Source organism: Podarcis pityusensis, assembly GCF_964106645.2.
Source record: "Podarcis pityusensis genome assembly, chromosome: 6".
In the NCBI taxonomy this organism is placed as follows: Eukaryota; Metazoa; Chordata; class Lepidosauria; order Squamata; family Lacertidae; genus Podarcis; species Podarcis pityusensis.
Genome location: NC_138030.1, coordinates 6,902,515 through 6,923,224, shown reverse-complemented (window position 1 = coordinate 6,923,224; position 20,710 = coordinate 6,902,515). Strand labels below are relative to the sequence as shown.

General features: G+C 43.9%; 1 protein-coding gene across 4 annotated transcripts in view; it reads right to left on the bottom strand.

The window, feature by feature from the left end:
* The window catches only part of MYT1 (myelin transcription factor 1), a 170,926-nt gene that overhangs the window by 148,354 nt on the left and 1,862 nt on the right, over positions 1-20,710 (bottom strand). Inside the window, exon 1 of one of the 4 annotated variants that reach the window (XM_081011056.1) lies at positions 12,336-12,782. The exons of the other annotated variants lie outside the window; for them this stretch is intronic. The gene's annotated coding sequence lies outside the window, so the exon portion shown is untranslated. Of the gene's footprint in view, positions 1-12,335; positions 12,783-20,710 lie in introns of those variants that run through there. 4 annotated transcript variants of the gene reach the window in all.

The following is a 20,710-nucleotide window of genomic DNA, read 5'->3' as shown; positions in this document are numbered from 1 at the left end:
TTATTTTTTGGGGGGGGGGCACTGCCTGTAGTGGGAGCAAGGCCAGGAAGATGCTGCGGTCAATCAAGTACACGGCGCCCCTTCGTCAGCCTGGTGCCCTCTGGAGGGCTTGGACCGGAGCTGTACTCCAAACCAGGTTGGCCACGGCTGCAACAGAGCCTTGGCTTGCAGTTCTCGAATCCCTGCATTGCAAGGGATTGGACTACATGACCAGATGACCCTTCCAACTCGAGATGTCTACGATTCTATGAAGTTTGCACTTTCCCTTTCTTTGCTGAGGACGTTAGACGCACGCGCGGAGCTTCCCAGCCTCTCTCCCTGGTAGGCTGTTCCTTGTGCGCATCAGCCGCGTGCGCATTCGCCCGTCCCTATGATCTGCGGCTTCTGACCCCCTCCGTTGTCTGTTAAGCGCCTCCCTGCTCCAGACCTCCTCGACCCAGCTGCTTTCCTCGCCCGGATAAATGTTGCCTCGCTCCTTCCCGATTGGAAGTCGCCTGGTCCTCCCGCCCCATAACCTCCCCTTGCTTCCTTTCCCGCCCCGTGATTAGGAAAGGGTTGAAACGAAGTCTGCCCTAGGAAAGGCAGCCGCAAACTGGTGCCAGGCTCGGGCTGCAACTCCCATCAGCCCCAGCCAGCGCAGCCGAGATATTAAAAAAACCACCTTGGTTAAGTCAACTCCTTTCGACTTGGCATCGCGCTTTCATTTAACCCAGCGCAGCTGCCACGTCCTGCTGCCTTAGTTTTACTACAGTAGTAGAGAATACCGGAATCGATCCTGATTTAGTTATCCCGCCTTTCCCCCAGAATGGGGACTCGAGGCGGTTCACCAAAAGTAAAACAAACACGGTTTTGTTTTTGTTTTTTAAAAAAGAGATAAAAAGTAATTTGATCCCCTCCCCCTCTTTCCTTTTTCTTTTCTCCTTCTGTGATAGAACTCCTATTTGGGGACTTCCCTGGCTTTTTCTGGCCCACGTTGGACCAGTCTGGATAGTTGGCCTTGGTGAAGATTTGACGTTTTCATCCCCAAAAGGTTTTTGATTTGAGTTTCTACTGAAATGAGGCTGCATTTTAATGTTGTACTTTAATCTTGTTTTTAAGTTGTATTTTAATCAATTGTTTTTATACCTTGTGTTAGCTGCCCTGAGACCAGTTTTGGCTGGGGAGGGCGGGGTATAAATAAATTTATTATTATTATTATTATTTCAAAAACAATATAAAAATGATGTTATTCAAAACGTGGGTGGGTGGAGGAATTCTGATTATCACTACAGAGTGGATTGTGTGTGAAGGACCAGGGTGGGCCAGCATCTATCTGAATGGGCCCCTTCCCTCACTAATTTGAAAACTTCCTTGCAGATCAGAGAAGAAAGGTTTAGTATTGCTGGTTTACCGTATGCAGAGAAGATTTTATGAATAAAAGTGGGGGGTGGGAGCATTAAGATCTCAAGTGGTACAATCCAGAACAGATAATCTTATTCTTCCTAAAGTGTAGATTAGTTCTTGGGACTGGGCTATACCTGCAGCAAGATAAAACGTTCAAATCTGAACCACCTCAAATTGCCACTGAGAAAAGTATAGAATCATGGAATCAAATGGTCGGAAGGGATCCCAAGTTTCATCTAGTCCAACCTACTGCAATCCACCCAGCCTACCGTCTCAAATTCATTCTGAATTTGCCCTGATTTGCTTGCATTTTCCCATTCGACATTCATTGACCCCACACTGAACTTTTGGCAGTTACAAAGCCCTCACTTTTCCCCCGATCGCTTTTCTCACTGCAGAAAGTCGGGGTTTTATTATTATTTCTAAAGGGGTATGTGTGTGATTTGCTGCATTTGAGCAACAGAGTGCTTTAATTCACTTTAATTGTGCAAATATATAAATATCCGGTATGCACGTGAATCCCTCCCTCAAGATAACAGCAGTCTGGAGGCAACCCGGGAGTATAACAAGACAGTTATAGGGGGATAGGAATAATTAAGTGTTCTTGAATATTTTGACAGGCGGTGCCAGCATGCCAAGAAACGAGATAACTCTCCCCTATCTCTATGATTCCGGTGCAGCTTTAGGGTCTCAGCATCCTTTCTTGTGTAACCTGCTTGCTTTCAACCCTCTCTCCCTGTAAATTTGCAAATAAAAAGCTTACGCTCTCCGGAATGCCCCCACAACTCTGTAAGGTTGCCCTGGAGCGTCTCATTACATGGGGAAATTAGTGTGTCGTGGGGGACAAAACCAATGAACACGCACACTGGTGTTCGAAACTCAGCACGTGCCTTCAAGGGACTCTTCTGTGTATACTGAAAATTCCTGTAGTAGTAACAGGGACGCTTGAGAGCTGAGGAGAGGCTTTCATATCACCCCCCAGGCATCCGTTTAAAATTGTTCCATCATCACAGCTTTATGCTGCATTATATAATTTATGGTAAGCTGTTTGGGGGATGATTTAGATTGAAAGTTGGGGTATAGGAAAAAAGCAACAACCCTAAAAAATAACATTCACTGAAGTCAAACTGTCCAGAAAGGCACAGAAATTTAGAAATAACTCAACATAAGCAACATTTCCACATTGGTTTCCTAAATACAGACATCCTGCTCTTATAGGAGCAGGACCAAAATCACACCACCACCTTTTTGTGGCTTCCAGCAAGTAGTATTTAGAAGCAATACTGCCTTCATAAAGAAGGCTGACCGCCGAATAATTGATGCTTTTGAATTATGGTGCTGGAGGAGACTCTTGAGAGTCCCATGGACTGCAAGAAGATCAAACCTCTCCATTCTGAAGGAAATCAGCCCTGAGTGCTCACTGGAAGGACAGATCCTGAAGCTGAGGCTCCAATACTTTGGCCACCTCATGAGAAGAGAAGACTCCCTGGAAAGGGCCCTGATGTTGGGAAAGATGGAGGACACAAGGAGAAGGGGATGACAGAGGACGAGATGGTTGGACAGTGTTCTCGAAGCTACCAGCATGAGTTTGACAAATCTGCAGGAGGCAGTGGAAGACAGGAGTGCCTGGCCTGCTCTGGTCCATGGGGTCATGAAGAGTTGGACACGACTAAACGACTAAACAACAACAACAACTGCCTCCAGTCTTCCTTCAAAAGACTGGTGAATGAAGAGTGGGTCTATATTTAAAAGATATGGCTGGCATGGGGCACATCTCTCTGATTCATTCCCCCCCACACACACCTTATAAATAATTTGTGACCCAATTTTGCAACTCAGTTATGACTAATCTGCTGATTTGTGCATGCCTGGATGCTGCAGAAAGGCCATAGCTCAGTGGAAGAACATTTGCTTTACACTCAGAAGGTCCAAGGTTCAATCCCTGGGAGTGTCCCTTGCCAGAAACCCTGGAGAAAGCAAAAAAACAAACCCTGGAGAGTCAGCGTAGACAATATTGACTCAGTATAAGACCGCTTCCGATGTTCCCATGTTCACAGGATCATACAACACTGGTCCTAAAAGATCTACATTGATCTACAGTACGTTTCCGAGCACAATTCAAAGTGTCGGTGCTGGCCTTTAAAGTCCTAAATGGCCTTGGCCTTGTACAGTGGTACCTCAGGTTAAGAACTTAATTCGTTCCAAAGGTCTGTTCTTAACCTGAAACTGTTCTTAACCTGAAGCACCACTTTAGGTAATGGGGCCTCCCACTGCTGCCACCATGCGATTTCTGTTCTCATCCTGAAGCAAAGTTCTTAACCCGAGGTACTATTTCTGGGTTAGCAGAGTCTGTAACCTGAAGCGTCTGTAACCTGAGGTACCACTGTATACCTGAAGAAGTGTCTCTGCCTCTATCATCCAGCCTGGACACTGAGGTCCAGCTCTGAGGGCCTTTTCGTGGTTCCCTTGCGGCAAGAAGTGAGGTTACAGGGAACTTCTCGGTAGGGCCTTCTCGGTAGTGGCGCCCTCCCTGTGGAACACCTTCCCACCAGATGTCAAGGAGATAAACTACTATCTGACTTTTAGAAGACATCTGAAGGCAGCCCTGTTCAGGGAAGTTTCTAATGTTCGATGTTTTACTGTAGTTTTATCATTCTTTGGAAGCTGAGTGGCAGGGACAGTCAGATGGGTGACATATAAGCAACAGCAGCAGCAACAATGTCTTTCTAAAGTATCATTGAGCTCCTAGATTTGATTTGCAAAGTGGAAGAGGTGCAAAGGTTCCTCCATCTTCCCTGGGCACATAGCCTCACATTGTGAAGCAAGTTCTATTAAATAAGGCCATTGGCCCATCCAGGTCAGAATTGGCAACAACTCTTTAGGGTTTCAGGCATAGGTCCTATCTGGAGATGAATTCATGCTGAGCAGCTGGTGCAGACATTATCTAATGGCTTGAAGCTGAACATGTGAACAACTACCATGGAAAAGCAGGAAGAAGAGGTGGCAGGGAAACCATCTGCAGTGTGGCCTGCCATGCCAAAAAGCTGAAGTTAAGGTTCAGCATATCTGGAGTGGCAATGAAATACTATTTCTGTATGGGCAAGCACTTACCGGTCAGGGATAAATAAGACTTTATTGTGGTGGCATGTTTTTCAAATGCGTGCTCGTATATTTTAAATGTATTGTTTCATGCTTCTTATTTTTATGTCGTAATCTTATTTTTTTATAAGGTTGCTACCCACTCGGGGTCCATGTGGATGAAGTGAATTATCAATGTAATGAATAAATATAAATTCCAGGTTTTGTTGTTTGCTTTATTCCCTCCTTTTTACAATGGGTTGTATTTCTGTGAACCTTCACCAGACAGGCTAAGCTATAGCTTATGACCATTTCACACATTATGTAAAGGAAAATGGGCAACTCTCACAGCTACCCTGGGGCAGGGAGAAGGGAAAATACAGACCAATAGCTCTGGCTCTGTGATGTTTATATGCATGTCATGAAGAGTTTCATCTTTGGATTTTTGCAGATTGGCTTCAAACACACAGTAGAAGAGCAGGCCTTTTTCCTGGTCACTTGATAACTCTCCTTAAAAACCAGGTTAATAGAAGCCAGTTCCTCTACATCACTCATCTTAGCGTGCAGGTGACAGCTCCTTGCTTTCCACCAGATTTTCATCATGTCTAACTCAAGCCCCCCTCCCTTCGTACATCCCCAATGCTTGTCAAGGTCTTCCTTTGCTCTCTGATAGCCCCAGTGACTTCAGTTTCCACCAAGGCAACACTTTCACAGGATGAAAGAGTTGGTTCTGCAGCACAGGATGCAACTGTAGCATCCCTGACCTGTGACCATCCAGCCTCTGTTTGAAGACCTCCACTGATGGAGAACCCATCAACTGCCCATGCACTCTGCTGTCAAACATTAGAAAAATTCTAATCAAGTTTAACTGAATTCTGCTTCTCTGAAATTTCCAACCCTTGAGAGCAACACAGAACAAGTTTGCCCCATCTTCTTGGGTGAGACTGCTCTTCAGATCTTTGAAGTTTGCTGTCATAGGAATCTGCTTTATGCTGCTGCATCTAATTTAGGATTGTCCACACTGATTGCCAGTGGCATCTCCAACCATACTTGGAGATAGCAGGGATTGAGCCTGGGACCTTCTGCATGCAAAGAAGATACCCTTGTCTCCCAGTATTCCTTCCTTTAAAAAACCCTTCTCTTGACTCAGCAGAGCTCTTATTACACTCTGCCACAGAGCTATGGGCCTTTCCTGGTTAGCTTTGCAACCTTTGCTACTTTGCAAAATGGAGAAGAAATTGGTCTTTTAACACAACAAAGAGTCTTGTGACACCTGAAAAACTAGCAAGTTTATTGTGGCCTGCTTTGTTGTAGGCGGAGTCTACTACCTTCATTATATGCAAGGTCACAATGAACCCCAACAGGCCTTGGCAGCTTGGACTAAATATTCATCTTGAAAAACCTGGAATGCTTTTTGCTCCCAGGGTTTTGGTGGGTGGCAAAAATGGGACACTGTGGAAAAGGGTTCCTTGGCTCAGAGGCCTGAAAGGCATATTTGGAAAAAATGCCTGCTTACACACCGTAGTGACCTAGTTCCACCCCCTTCCCCCAGTTGTGTCCTGCCGTGTAGACATGAGTCAACTCAACATAGTTCAGTGGGAGAGCCCACATTTTGCATACAGAAGACCCCAGGTTCAATCTGCCTGCATCTCCCATTAAAAGGATGACACAGAGGTAGCTTCCTCTGCCTGAGATCTGGAGACCTGCTGCTAGTCAGAGATGGTGGCCAGATGGACAAGTCTGTTGTGGTCTAAGGCATCTCTCTCTGTGTGTCAGGCCATTTCCCTGCAAACCCATTTCTGTGCAGCAGTCGCTGTGCCCTGGCTAAAAGCAGGGACACAATTGTCTGGGCCACAATTAAAACTGCGCATCAAACATGAGCTCACTGAATGATGCACAAAATGCATTTCTGCTTCTGAAATGCCGGTCACATACTTAGCACCCTCTTCACGTGTCCAGTGTAACTTGCCCACATCCTGGCCCCATGATGTTCTGTGGACTTTGCTGCAGATCATTGGTTGCTGCTGATGGAGCCATGAAGAGGTGAGGCAACATTATGTGAATGTGTTTTTTGATTAACTGAGTGGAGGACCATGAGTCATGGGGATGGGGAGAGTGTGTGTGAATTCAGCTTAGTTTGTTTTGGGTTGTTAGTTTGTTAATGTTGTTAACATAGGATTATGAGTGCTGTAATGCTTTGTGCATTTTATAACATGACTTTTCTTGTGGTTGTGCTTTTCAATCTACTTTCCAAGTTGTCTTGTTAATAGCATTTTATAGAAGGTGGTTGTTTTACTGATGATTTGCTGATGGTTTTATATAATTTATGGGGCAGTTGTGATGTTATTTATTGCATGTAAGCCATTTTTGGACTCATGTGTAGCATAGAAATATAAGAAATGAAATGAAATGAGTGTTGTGACATCAGGACATTGGCGATTTCTCCACCATGCATCATGAAAGGAGATGGGAGAGCAAAACAAACAGCTTCTCTTTGCAGCGTCAGTCCTGTGGTTGACCTCAAACTCAAGCCATTGCTCACAGCAATACAGACTATAAGAATATTGGCCAACCTTACTTGGTTGTTGAAAAGCAGGGTTGGGGAGCCAGTGGCCCTCAAGAGTTCGTTAACTACAACTCTCAGCTTCCCTGGTCAATTGCCATGCTGGCTGGGGCAAATAGGAGTTGGAGTCCAGCAGCATCTGGGGGCAACAGATCCTGGATAGCTCCATTAGTTAGAGCCTGGATAATGCCAAGGTTGCAGGTTCAATTCCAGTATGGGACAGCTGTATCTTCCTGCATTGTAGGGACTTGGATTACATGGGCTCCAGTGTCCCTTCCAACTCTACAGTTCTATGATTCCCACCCCCATTATAAGGAATGCTGACATAATTTATGGAAAACACACCGGAAACTTGAAAAGGGATATCTAAGTGCTGAGCACAGTTAGCACCACTGTGTCATAGGGAATAGTATGTCAGTACTTGGCAATGGTTTAAATACTGAAGAACCCCTTTAGAGAGCATTCCATTGGAAGTTTAGAAGGAGACATAATCCATTACTGGGTTCTCCTTGGCGATTAAGAGGAGGAGGAAAAATAACAACAACAATAAAAACCTTAGCCACTTCCCAGGGGGATAAAATACAGTTCTTCTGCATGGCAGGATCTCACATGAGTGCTGCGTTGGCTTAGTTGCATTTCTGATTACTCTACATAATGCCTTGGTCCAGTTCCCCGGAAGGTCTGTCGAACAGCTAAAAGGTTACGAAAAAACCTTCACAGGAGATTAGCTGATGCTTAAACAACAAGAGAAATCATAAAGTGAGCTCAGATGCACAGTGACTTTGGGAGCGTTCACGTGCCCATGCATTTTGGGAAAGTGTATTGTTGTGAGCAAAGGGGAAATGCTTTAGAAGAGTCTCAGAAGCTATGCTTTCTTAGGAGCAGAAAAGTAAGCAATGTGTTCCTTTCAGTCTGATCCATGACCCAATTAAGCTAACGCTCTTCCATCTGAGCTGATCTCATCCCTCTTTTATCACATCTCATACTATTATTCATAAATGATAATGCCAAGGGCTGCGTCACTGCTTTATTTTCCTCGTTCTCGGTTTTCTGAATTCTTGAGGCCTGTTCCCACATGCAAGGTCATTTGCACAATGGCTGCAGGTCCAGAAACAATTGCTTTGCCTGTGTGAACGGGCCTCCATCAACCAAACACTGTGGGCAGAACTTTTGTGTCAACGAGACTTTCATGGAAGAACTTCCCACTGAATTCTACCCTAAGTGAACAAGATGAGAGCTAATAAATAACAACAGAAAACCCACATTACCAACTGCAATACATAGCAAAATACCATGTAAGTTTTGTGAGGTAGGGAAGAAGAGCCCCTCCCCCTTGTCCTTACACAAGTCAAGAGAGATGATATTGCTTTTTGTCCGTTTCTGGCATCTCCCATTCCAACTGCCCATTCATTTATTCATTTTGCTATTTAAGCAACCAAACCTAAGGACAGTGCACTCAAATAACTGCTCCACTGACTTTTGCTATACCCCTGTTTTCAGTGGCCAACTTGAAAACATTTCCCACTGAGAACTAAATCAGCTTGGTTCTATGCACTTGGCCTCAACTGAGTTGGGGAAGCAGCTCTTCTAAGTTCTTCCAGATTCACATCTGTTCATATTATAGCAAAGGGTCCCTCATTAGGGATGAAATGAGCTTACACTCAAGCTCTGTGACTTAAACTGCATCAGGCTGCTTTATCATCGCCTGCAAAAGCAAGTAAATAAATGTATTTACAGCTAGTTAAAGTAAATAAATAAATGTATTCGTAATTAGCTAAAATTAGATGAGCAGCGAAAGGAGAAAAATTGAGAGTCTTGGCCCTTCTGCCAGCTCCCTCTCCTTTCCCACTCCACATCCTCCTATCCATTGCAGAGGCCATGACTTCAAGCAGAGCAAGGGGAGGGACAAGACCTGCTGTCTCAAAACTGGCTTGGCTCCCCATTCTCCTGAACCAGAATAGCATTCAGGCTTGGAGGAGGAGATAAGGAAGGCTTTTCCTTATCAACCCAGAAAGTAAGTTCAAGGTGGAAGAAGAGAAAAAGGTATGAGGTCCACACTCCTTCCTTACTTTCTCTTCTTCACTAAACTTTCTTTCTTTCTTTCTTTCTTTCTTTCTTTCTTTCTTGGGAGGGAAGGGTAGTGTTGAAAACATATTGCCCCACACCTATAAACTCGCTGCTCCTCTCAGGAGGTGGGATCCCACTTATCAGAGGCTGTGGAAAGGTATTGACCCCCCAAGTGCAGCACGTAACTTTTCTCCTGGGAAATAATTGCTGCCACTTATTTAGATGACAGGATTAAAGGCATGCACAGGTTCCACGGGAGCGGGTGAGCTAGGATCCAAACCTTCCACATGTCCCTACTGGTCCCTCTGCCTTTGCCTCCTTTCAGCTGCGTTTACTGACTGGGAGCCATGGGGAACTAAGTCTGCCCCCACTTGCATTGCCCACCCCAGGTTCTGTTTCTTGGTCACAGCTCAGCATGATGGAACATTAGGGAAGTGGGGCAGAATGTCAGGAGCTTAGATAGGAAGGTAAATAGATGGCTCCGACTCAAAGGAATCATCCAATGAATACCCTCAAGTAACCACATGACGCCAGGATGACGTGGCAGGGGGACTATTTTAATATCTGTTAACAATCAAGCAATGGCTCTGTGTGCGTGATCACGCTATGATTTTCCTGCACAGAAAAGTTGCATTTTGTTCCATTGGGAGGAGACGGGGGGAAAGCATGTGATTCTGCCACAGAGTTGAATATTCACAGGCATGCAAGGGAAGCAGAAGGAAACAAACCCTTATTGGTTTCTTCCAAGACGTTGCATCCTGGCTCCTTATGTGATATGCTATTTATACTGGTCTAAATATAGATCTAGAGTTGATTAGTGAACCTTCAGCAAAAAACAAACAAAGCACACACACACAAAACCTTCCCAGGGTTCTCCTGGGGTGAGCAAACTGGCCTGCTTTCGCAACTTTGATTCTTATTTTTGCTGGCCAGAGGCTAGCCTTCAGATGTTTATCTGTTCCTCTCCTGCACACATATGAGATATACACACTCCTAATACACGGTCAACAACCTAGCAAAGCCAACGGGAATAAAGCATGCTTAACAAAAGGTTAGCAGAAGGGAGAAAGTACTTTGCCAGCTGCATTTGTAGCTGTGGTATACACCAGTCTTTTCTTTATTTCTTTCACAGGTTAGGTGAAGAGCAAATCAGTCTTGTTTTCCCTGCTGAGTGTCCTGCAACACCCCCCCCCCGTTAATAATCTGCCTTCTGAGCAATATGTATGACCTTACAAAAGATACGTGCATACAAGCAAGCACCCGGCAATCTCACAGCCATGACAACTCTTAAACTTTAATTCCTACAATGACCCCCTTCCTTCTCTCTCTCTCTCTCTCTCTCTCTCTCTCACACACACACACATTCTCCTTCTTCTTTTGTCTGCCATTAATTAAAGTAGACATATGGAGGAAGCTGATAATAAGAACAGATGAGCCAATGAGAGAGAGAAAGAGAGAGGCTGGCTGTAATTATTGGAGAGACAGAGAACTTCGCCCAAAGTGGATCTCCAAGAAACCACAAGCAAATGGGACCCAGCCAGAGAGCAAGAACACAAAATTATAACACTTGTGTTGACAGCTGGTTGAGTCATACAGGAACCTTTTCCTCCTCCCCTGGCAGAGGTAGGAAATAGCTGTCATGAAAAACCGTGGGTCATTCCCCAGCTAGTCCAGCCTCCAGCTCAAAACAGGGAATTGTGATGAATGTGAAAATAAACAACCCTTCTCCAGTTCAACAATAGACCTCCCAATGGGAAACGAACAAATGGCTCAGAAACAGACAAAGGCCTCCCTTGCTAGTTTTGGTGTAATATCGTCATCTTCTGCTTTGTCAATCTGGTCCTTAAAAACTTCCATTAAATCCCACCTCCTAACTATTGATTCAGAGGTTGAGGTTGCAATCCTGTACTCACCCGGGACCAAGCCCCATCAAAAACAATGGGACTTATATCTGAGAAGGCATGCATAGGATTGCACTGTCAGACGTGCATGGGAAAGTCATGGAAAAGGCTCTAAATGAAGCCCCAACTCCTAAATACTTCCTGCCCAATCTTATCATTTCACGGGGGGGGGGGCGGGGGGAGCTGCCTGCAGTGAAATAACCAAACAATCCAAGCAATAAAAGCAATGAAGTATAAAGAGTAAAATGTCCCTTTTGTTTCTGGACATTATATATGTGGAAGGGAAGCTAAATTACACAGAAAACCAGAGCCATAAACTAGTAAAACCAGCCAGCACTCCCCTAGTTGTTATTCTTAACGCTGCAAAGTAACTTGACTTCCTAAATGCCTGACACTTTTAAAACAGTCTCTTACTTTTTAACCTTACCCTGTTTTGGTTTTACCCTAGAACATCAGGGCAGAACTGTAAAGTCTCCCACTCTTATCACCGATACAGGGAAGGGGGGAAAAGAATTGTGGGAAATAATGGATCTTTAAAATCTTTTCCAACAACAACAACAAATTATCTTCCTCCCGATTCGCACGAGATTGCCAGAAATGAGAAAGGAAGACCGTAGAACTGCTGTCTGCGACTTCAACCCGAAAACAGGGAATTTCAGCACCATGGACGGCGGCAACTTTTCCGGGAGTGTGTCAAGTAAGGGAACGAAACAGACATTCGGGGCGGTTGCCTCTCCCTCCGCCCGCAATTTTCTCTCTCTCTTCCGCTTTGGGATCCCTCCCCAGGTGAGAGAGTATCAAAGTCCACAGACTAGTCTCTCTACTTTTTTTTTTTTTTTTAAAAAGAAACGCTGAGAAACTTTAAAGGCAGCGAGCAAAAAGGAAAGAAAGATCTCGCCTTTCCACTCCCGTTGCCCTGTCTTCGTCTCTTCTCGCTCTTCCAGTCATCTTTCCACAATTGCAACGAGATCCAAAGCGCGCCCGCGAGAAAAACTCGGCCATCAAAGATCCAGGAATAGGGGGGGGGGGGGAATAACAATAAGCAAATAGGCCGTCAAATACAAAAAGACACCCCACCACCATGGGGACGGTTCCTCCAAAGCGATCCCTACAGATCGGGACAACCTCTAGAACTATCCGGATATATATATAATTTTTTCCTCTCTCTCTTCTCAAACACTCTCTTTCCCACCCTCCAGAAACCACCCGAAGAATACGACGATCATTGCTTATTAATATTTTTTTCCTTCTTAAAAACCAACACATACACAGTTGATAAATATGTGCCTTTTGTCCGCGCAAACAAACAAACAAACAAACAACAGAGCATAACATTGACTTACCTTTGCTCACAGCCTATTGTCTGTCTCTTTTCAAAATGACATCACGGAAAGCAATCATGAAATTTACATGGGGTGGTGGGTGGGTGGAGATGGGGGGGGAGCGGGAGAGTTGGAAGGTGGAGAGGTTGGAAAGGGGGGGGGGAGAGGTGGAGAGGAGAGAGAGCACTTGCTGAAAGCGGCCCCCCCTCCCCACTCCCTTACGCCGGGAACATGCGTGGAAGAAGGTTCGTAGCTTTCAATTAAAACCGCTGATAAGTCTTTAGTGTGTGAACTCTTTAAGCTCGCTAAAGGCAGTGTCTCACTTAATGATCGCTCTCATTAATGGGAATGGCGGGGGGGGGGGGGCGGTGGAAAGGAGGAGGAGGACGTGGATGGGGGGGGCCGCTCTTCTCCTTCCCTTTGTAAATACACTACCCATCAACCCTTTGGGCTTGCAATATATCTGTTTACTCTCCGAGGTGAAATAAATCTACAGTACAGGAAGGAGGGGAGAAAAAAAGAGAAAGACATGGAGGTGCTGACTTTTTTCCCTTTGGAGGGGGGTGAGCGTGGGAGGGAGCCCCAGAATATATTTCCCCCTCTTTCCACCACTCCTCGGGCTCTAACAGAAGGTGGAAGATCTCCCCTCGGCCCCCCCTCAAAATCCAATCTGATCCATAATTAATATGCAGCATGGGTTGAAAGTCCTTTTATGCAAAGGAGACAAAAGGAGCTGGGAAGGTTACAACTGTCAGCTTAATCCCCCCCTCCACATTTCCAGCCTATGGTACAGTCCCATAATTTCTAATAGCAACAAGCAGGGAATGACAGATGCCCCGGCTTAGCCCAGCTGCAGCGAAAGTACTTTACAATGTTTATTGGTGGTTAGAAAAGATGACCCATCGCCATAAAGAACAGGGTGGGGAATTCACGACCAGAGGCAAGTTGGGAGACCAGCAGTGGTTGAGCTAATATATTGAAAAGTCCAGGAGTTTGGCTGGATATGTCGGCACACAACACAACACAGCATACACTTCCCATGCAGATTATAGTAATCTTGGAGTTGCTGCATCAGTTAAAAAAAAATCCGCAAAGTTTATCCAGATGAGTAAAAGGGAAGTTTGTTCTTGTCTTTACCTCCTTCCACCATCAGATCCACCTTTCTCAAAACAAGTTCTCCTTTCCTCTACTAGAGGGCTTTAGGAATTTGGTTGCCTTCAAGGGAGCAGACTGGATCCATGAGGCACAGGAAAGTTCTCCCTCACAAGCCCAATCGAAATGGACAGCAGAAGCAAAAGAGCATTGTTCAATAGGGCTTTGGCAAAATAATGTCTCAGATGGATTGGGTCCCATTTCGATTTGTATGTCTGTGTGTCTGTGTTTTAGGTTTCCTGTCTCAGGAACCCAAATTTCCTTGGCTGGACCAGGTTGTAGGCAATGTTTGGTTCTAAGAAATGTGGCACAGATGTGTGTGTGTGTGTGTGTGTGTGTGTGTGTGTGTGTTGTGTAAATATGACTCTGATGTCATATTTGATGGATTATGGTTGAGCCGGCCACTATCCTTGATCTCAGTATTGAGTGGAAGAAAAGTCAATGCCATATTTTTATCAGAACAATGCCTTCAAAGTTCTGGTGAGTCTTGTTAAAAACACAGCATCAAAAGAGTCCTAGCAAGCTTGTTGTGAAAGGCTTCTGAACCACTTAGGAATGTGTTTAGTGATTTATATAACAAATGGCCCAGAGAATGGATATGTCACTGGGCTTGAACTTTTGGAGATTTGTGTTTAAATACCTTCTCTGCCATTGTCTTATTTGTTTGGCCTTGGTCAAATCTCTCTTGGTCTCACAACTGTGATAAACTAGTTCAAAGAGCTGTTGTGAGGGAAAGGCAAGTTAAGACTCTAATTCTGGTTAAGGTGTTATCAGTGTGCTTGAGAATGAGAGCTGGTGTAATGTACAATATTGGCTCACATTTAAAGCCTTAGCCACAAATTCACTAGTTAAGTCTTGGCCAAGACATTATAATGGCCAGGGAGATTGCGGTTCAGCTCAGCCTCAGCTTCCTGAGTAAACTCTGATCGTATGGGTGACTACAGTTTGGTGAAAATGGACTTGTGGGGCAAATTAAGACCCCTTTGTTTTTCCTTGCCTTAGTGTCAACATTTTGACTTAAAGGGGGATCAAATATGCTTTGTTTCATGCATGAGTTAAATTCTAGGAATTGGTTAACATCTGCATATTACAATTTTTATTATTACTACAAATTATTACCCACCCTTCATCCTAAGGTCTCTGGATGGGTTACAACAATTAAAACACATTTTTTAAAACAACAACAACCCCCAGTTAAAGTTAAGTAACACAATGCTTGCTATTTGATTCTTTCCTCAGCATGGAATGCCCATCATCTAAACATGTGAACTATCTCCCTTGAAAAGTATTGTGCTTTGATTTTGATTGGATGATATGAACGTCCTATCATTTGACAGGCCCTGGCTCACACATGCAAGCGAACACTTGAAGGTACAGTCAGCAAGCCATCAGCATGCATGTGTGAATTAGCACCAAGAGCCTGTAGGGGATATCTGGACAGCAAATTCCTACAGCTAGCCAACCTCAAAGACCTGGTTCTTACACATTGTGTGTATGAATCCTGACCATAGTCAGACTCAGTGACCAATTCTTGAAAAACACCATATACAACATACACACATTTTCATTGGAAGAGCACAAACACAGAACCCCAGAATTCTGTCTGATAAATGTGCATACTTGTAAACTGTAAGAGTGTCACTGGAGGTCCTTGGCTGTTGTCCCTTTATAAAGTCATGCATGCCAAAAACTAAACAATTGCTGTTGGGGTGTTTTCCCATTTTGATACCCAGACAGTGAATCCCACATATATAACTCCATGAAATAGACTATTGGAATTCCTATTTTACAAATCGGAAAGTAAACTCATTTTCCCCACCTGAATTGGAGTTGAAACTTAGATGTAAGTTGGATAGCGCAGTGACTTGCAATCAACTCTGCTACCTTTATATTGCAACGCCATGCTTGTTTATTCAGAAGTTGGTCCAACTGATGTCAATGGAACATCAAGGTAAGTGTGCTTAGGATAACAGTCTTACTTAGAGGACTAGTATGTGTGTATGTATGTGTTGATGGGATATCAGAAGTCTTCAAGACACCACCACACACACACACACACACACACACACACACGGCTTAGACCATGAGTCTACAACTATCTACTTCAACTAGCAGGTCTTCAGGATTTGAGGGAAACCTTCCAGCAGCCTCTGTTGCTTCTAGGTCAGGGGTCAGCAAACTTTTTCAGCAGGGGGCCGGTCCACTGTCCCTCAGACCTTGTGGGGGGCTGGACTATATTTTGAGGGGGGAAATTCCTATGCCCCACAAATAGCCCAGAGATGCATTTTAAATAAAAGCACACATTCTACTCATGTAAAATCACACTGATTCCCGGACCGTCCGTGGGCCGGATTTAGAAGGTGATTGGGCTGGATCTGGCGCCCTGGTCTTAGCTTGCCTGTCCATGTTCTAGGTGGAGAAACAGTGAATAGAACCATCTATATACAAAGTCCATGCTCTATTACTCAACTACAGCCCCTCCCCAAAAAGTAAGGCAATCTATTTCCCCCAGGCAGGGCTTGCCCAATACAGTGGTACCTTGGTTTACAAACTTAATCCCTTCCGGAAGTCTGTTCTTAAACCAAAGCTTTCTTAAACCAAGGCGTGCTTTCCCGTAGCAGCGGGGGACTCAATTTACAAATGGAACACACTCAACAGGAAGCGGAACGTGTTCTGCTTCAAAGGCAAAGTTCACAAACCAAAACATCTACTTCCAGGTTTGCAGCCTTCTTAATCCAAGTTGTTCATAAACTAAGCTGTTCTTAAACCAAGGTACCACTGTATACTACTTCTGCTAAAGACCCATATTTAATAAGGTTACTCCAGTCTCTGAAATTAACAACTTCTATTGCCCCCAAACTTTTGCCTCTATTAGTAACCACAACTATTAGGGGATCCCTTGATCGATTCTTCTTTTTCAGAAGTTCAATCTATTTTTTTTAGGCAAGTGGCTTTTAGATTCTGCTCAAATAAGTTAATATTGTTTCAAGTTCTCTTTGGGCCTGTCTCTGAATGCATGTATTCAAATGGACCAGAAAACCCAGGAAAGACTTGCAACGGCCCATTTCAGACATTGAAATCCCCCCCTTTTTTTCTTGCAAGCTCAGCCATTAACATAAAAGGATGTGTTCAGCTGAGAGTACTCCTAAAAACACACACAAAAAACCCCCCTCTATCGCCTTTGACCATGCTGTGAAGACAGGGATATTTTACATCCTAAACCTCTGGCATTCAGAAATTCTATTAAAGCCTTATCATCAGGCACCAGGCACGGTGCTTTAACTGCATTTCATTGTTCTGTATTCAAGATAGAATCAAAGGGAGGGGAAAGGCAGGATCAACTTTATCCCGTGAACAATGCTAGATGGTCCCCTTGACTGCTATTTAATTCAGATCTGTAATGCTCCAACTTGGAAAACAAAAGCAAAATATTGTGGGAAGTAGGCTAGGAGTGTGATTGTGTGTGCATGTATAGGCCCACACACTCCTATGCTAATTTAAATATATTTCAGAACAAACACATAGACCCACAAGGAAGAGAGAGACACAGAGACGCATGCTCATGTCATTGTTTTCCGAAGTACTCCAAAGTGTATAGTTTTGTTTTTTCCTTGTCCATGATCATGGGACAATTACATATGGAGGAACAGCCATTGATCAAGCCAAACGCATTATATTAAGCAGCTTGGGGATACTCTGATAATACAGCTAATTTCAAGATTTACTGCTTTTCGGAGCCAAGCGACAAAAATATTTAACTTTTCCAATATGATATTAAGATTTCTTGACGTCATGTCATTTGTGAATGTGACTATCGAGAGGATCACGTTCATATCCAACTGTCACACATCTTTCATGGACTAATTCCCCCCAGTCATAGTTAAGAACACATTTAAATCTCTTCCACCTAAGTCACTCAGACTACAAAGAACATTTGGCTGGATCTGCGCCTAGATCATCATCAAAATACATTGGTATGGCAATAATGTTTGATGTTTCCTTCGGTTTATCAAAACAAAAAGCATCTGGCTAAGCATGAGTGATTGCATCAGTAATAATACTTCACATTCATTCTGCAGCTCTTGATTATTCACCAGTTTTGATTTTCAGGTCAAAACTCATGATTTCAGGGCAAACTTCAGTCATGAATATTCACCTTTTGCAATGTAGTTTGCCACTATAGTTCCCCTGGTTACTGACATTGTTTCCACTTGGCTGCTGCTCCTTCAGTGCCATTTGCTCTCTGATTGTTGCTCTATTATCCTCCTCAGATTAGTCATGTGGGCGATTCTACCCAATCAGGAAGCCCATAATGAATGGGGTGACATTATGGTGTGATGTAGCCAGTTCAGTTTGGATATGTGATGGCATCACTGAGGTTGACTAAGATGGACAACAACTCAAAATGAATAAATATTACCTATTGTCGCCCCAAAGTGCCCTTCTGGAAGATGTTTTTCAGGCTGCCCAAAAGGTCTATTGATTATTATGCCTACTCCTATCTTTTATTGGGCGTTTTTTGTAGTAAAAATAATAATTCTTAACATTTTTTAGCACCTGCATATGATCAATCTCATAGTGATTCACATTTCACAGGTAGTCTAAGGCTATACTTTAAATGTATTGTGATGCCTGAAGAGGACTAGGGTCATCTGATGAAACTCGTTGACAATCGGTTCAGGATAGACAAGAGAAACTACTTCCTCACTCAACACATTGTTAATTTGCAGAACTCACCACCACATGATGAGGTGGCTACTGTTTAGATGGTTTTCGAAGGGATTTAGACAAATTCATGAAGGGGAAGAGATCTCTCAATGGCCGTTAGCCTGAGTAGCTCTGCTGAACCTCCTTGTTCAGGCACAGTGTTTTTTCACTCAGTATCAATGTCTGTCAATATCAATGTCTGTGGAGCAACAACAGGAGAGAGGTATTGCCTCCACACCCTTTTGTCTTGGGCTTCCAGGAGTCATCTATCTGGATGTTGTGAGAAAGAGGATGCTCAGCTATGTGGACCTTTGGTCCTACCAAGCATTGATCTATATCTGGCATCCCCAAACTTGGCCCTCCAGATGTTTTGGGACTACAATTCCCACCATCCCTGACCTGGTCCTGGAAGCCCAAGATGATGGGAGTTGTAGTCCCCAAACATCTGGAGGGCAGAGTTTGGGGATGCCTGCTCTATATGCTGTTAATGCTCTTTTAAATAAGATTATTACAGAAAGAAAGTCTAATACTTCGTTTGCTTTTTTACTTAATGACAAATTGCCAACCCTCAACCATAGGCTTAGTGCCAGAGAGCACCAAAGGTTCATTTATTTTTTTACCAAAAAGGAAAAGAAAAAAGTAAATGACAGGGCAATGGACTAATATGAGGTCTAAATCAATACTTTCCTTTTCTTGAAAGGAAGATTATGGATTGGAGTGATCTATCCCAAATTGGGCAAAACAATCCAAGGCCCCAGACTGCCATGTTGGAGGATGAAGTGGAGGTGTACCTCCTTCCAGTTCTGCTTGGTTTTGCCAGGCTCTGGCGGCAGGACATCTCCAAGGAATTCTGCAATGAACTTGCCACAAGCATGGCCAGAAACTACAGCTAGTGGTATCCCAGCTGGTGATAGCCACCAGAATTCCAGGAAAAGGGCATTATAGGTTCAGGGAAGGGGTGGAGTTTGGTTGGTGCAGGATTCATTGATGTGATCACTTGTTTCCTTTCCTTTCATATTTTTATTCATCATTCTGCCTTTTATTGCACTTCCTAAACAATATGGCTGATTAAACAATCTATGGCCTTTTAATGTTTTTGTGGGAGGGGGTTATTGGTTTCTGTTTGCTGCAGTTATGATTTTATGTATTTTGTCTTTCCTGTTTGTATTTTTTATTCTGTAAACCGCCCTATGAACTTCAGATGAAGGGTGGTATATAAATTTAATAAATAAATTCTGGACCATCCCTGCTTCCATCACACAGCAGGAATGGATTCAGTCTGGGCCTCTTTGCTATGCCGGCTTGGGACCAGGCATAACAAAGAATTGTTTTTCCTGCCCTCACTTTCCACTTTGGCTGGCATGAGTAGTGGAACTCTGGCTGAAGTGGTGGCTACTAAATTCCATTAAGTCCTGCCACTGTTGGCCAAAAGTTTTGGATTGTGGCCTAAGCCATTTAAAATCTCATTGGGAGATCACAAAGCATCTGCCCAGTTTTCTTCATGTAATCCGTGGGACTTTAACATGCGGGAGTTTAACTCTGGCTGGATCATGCCCAACATGTACCAACACAGAATCATAGAAAGTCACCATAAAAGCAGGCATCAAGGTGGTGGAAGAAAGAAGAGTGAAAAGAAAGACACAGGATGCCTGTAGGATGCTGTCTTTGGCTCTGCACTCAGATTATGGCGATCATTTCAGACTGTTCCATGTGTTGGCTCTCTCTGTGCCAATTCACAGACTGTGGCCCAGCAGAAAGACTGGGTGATTTTTCTCCCAAGCTATTGGGGCCCAGTCTGTGCATCATAATGGCCATAGATTTGAGGGCACCAGACAGACTTGCTGTAGGCTTGCTTATTCATTCAAGAGCATCAAATGGCAAAGCTGTTTCTGGGGACAGTATTACTTTTGACTGCAGGTGGGCAGTTCTCTCTATCTCGCTCTGCACCTCACAAAATGCCACCTTGAACACGTGGATAAGAATTCTGCCTAGCCTTCTTCCTCACATTTGTTTTCCTGTGTTCATTCAGAGAGGCTTTTTGTGTCTGATGAGCAATCATTCAAAGATGCCATTTGATTCTGATGAATCTATAAGTGTGGCCACATAGCAGTTGCCCCATGAGTAGCTACAGTGAATGCAGTAGTTTGATATATGGGTAATTCCTACAGCATGGTATGTTTCCAGGCCATCACTGCTTCCAAAAATGTCTCCATGCATAGAAGAACTGTTGTGTTGTCTGTTACATGGGACGTCCTGGCGGGGAGGGGTGCTAAATTCAGGAATTGTCCAAAAGCACTGTTCTAATCTTCACTCATCACTGTAAATTCTAAAACCAGGATTAATGGCCACATTCAGGATCTGAGTGAATGACCAGTTCAGCACTCAGAGATGGACAGCTCCTTTCTGAATTACACCACAATTTCCTAAATGAAATCTCTCAAGAGTTTGGAACTGAAAACCAGATGCTGTTAACAGGCAAAGCAAGTACAGTCCTTGATGAGGCTGCGGTAATCTACTTTTATTTCTCAATAGTTACT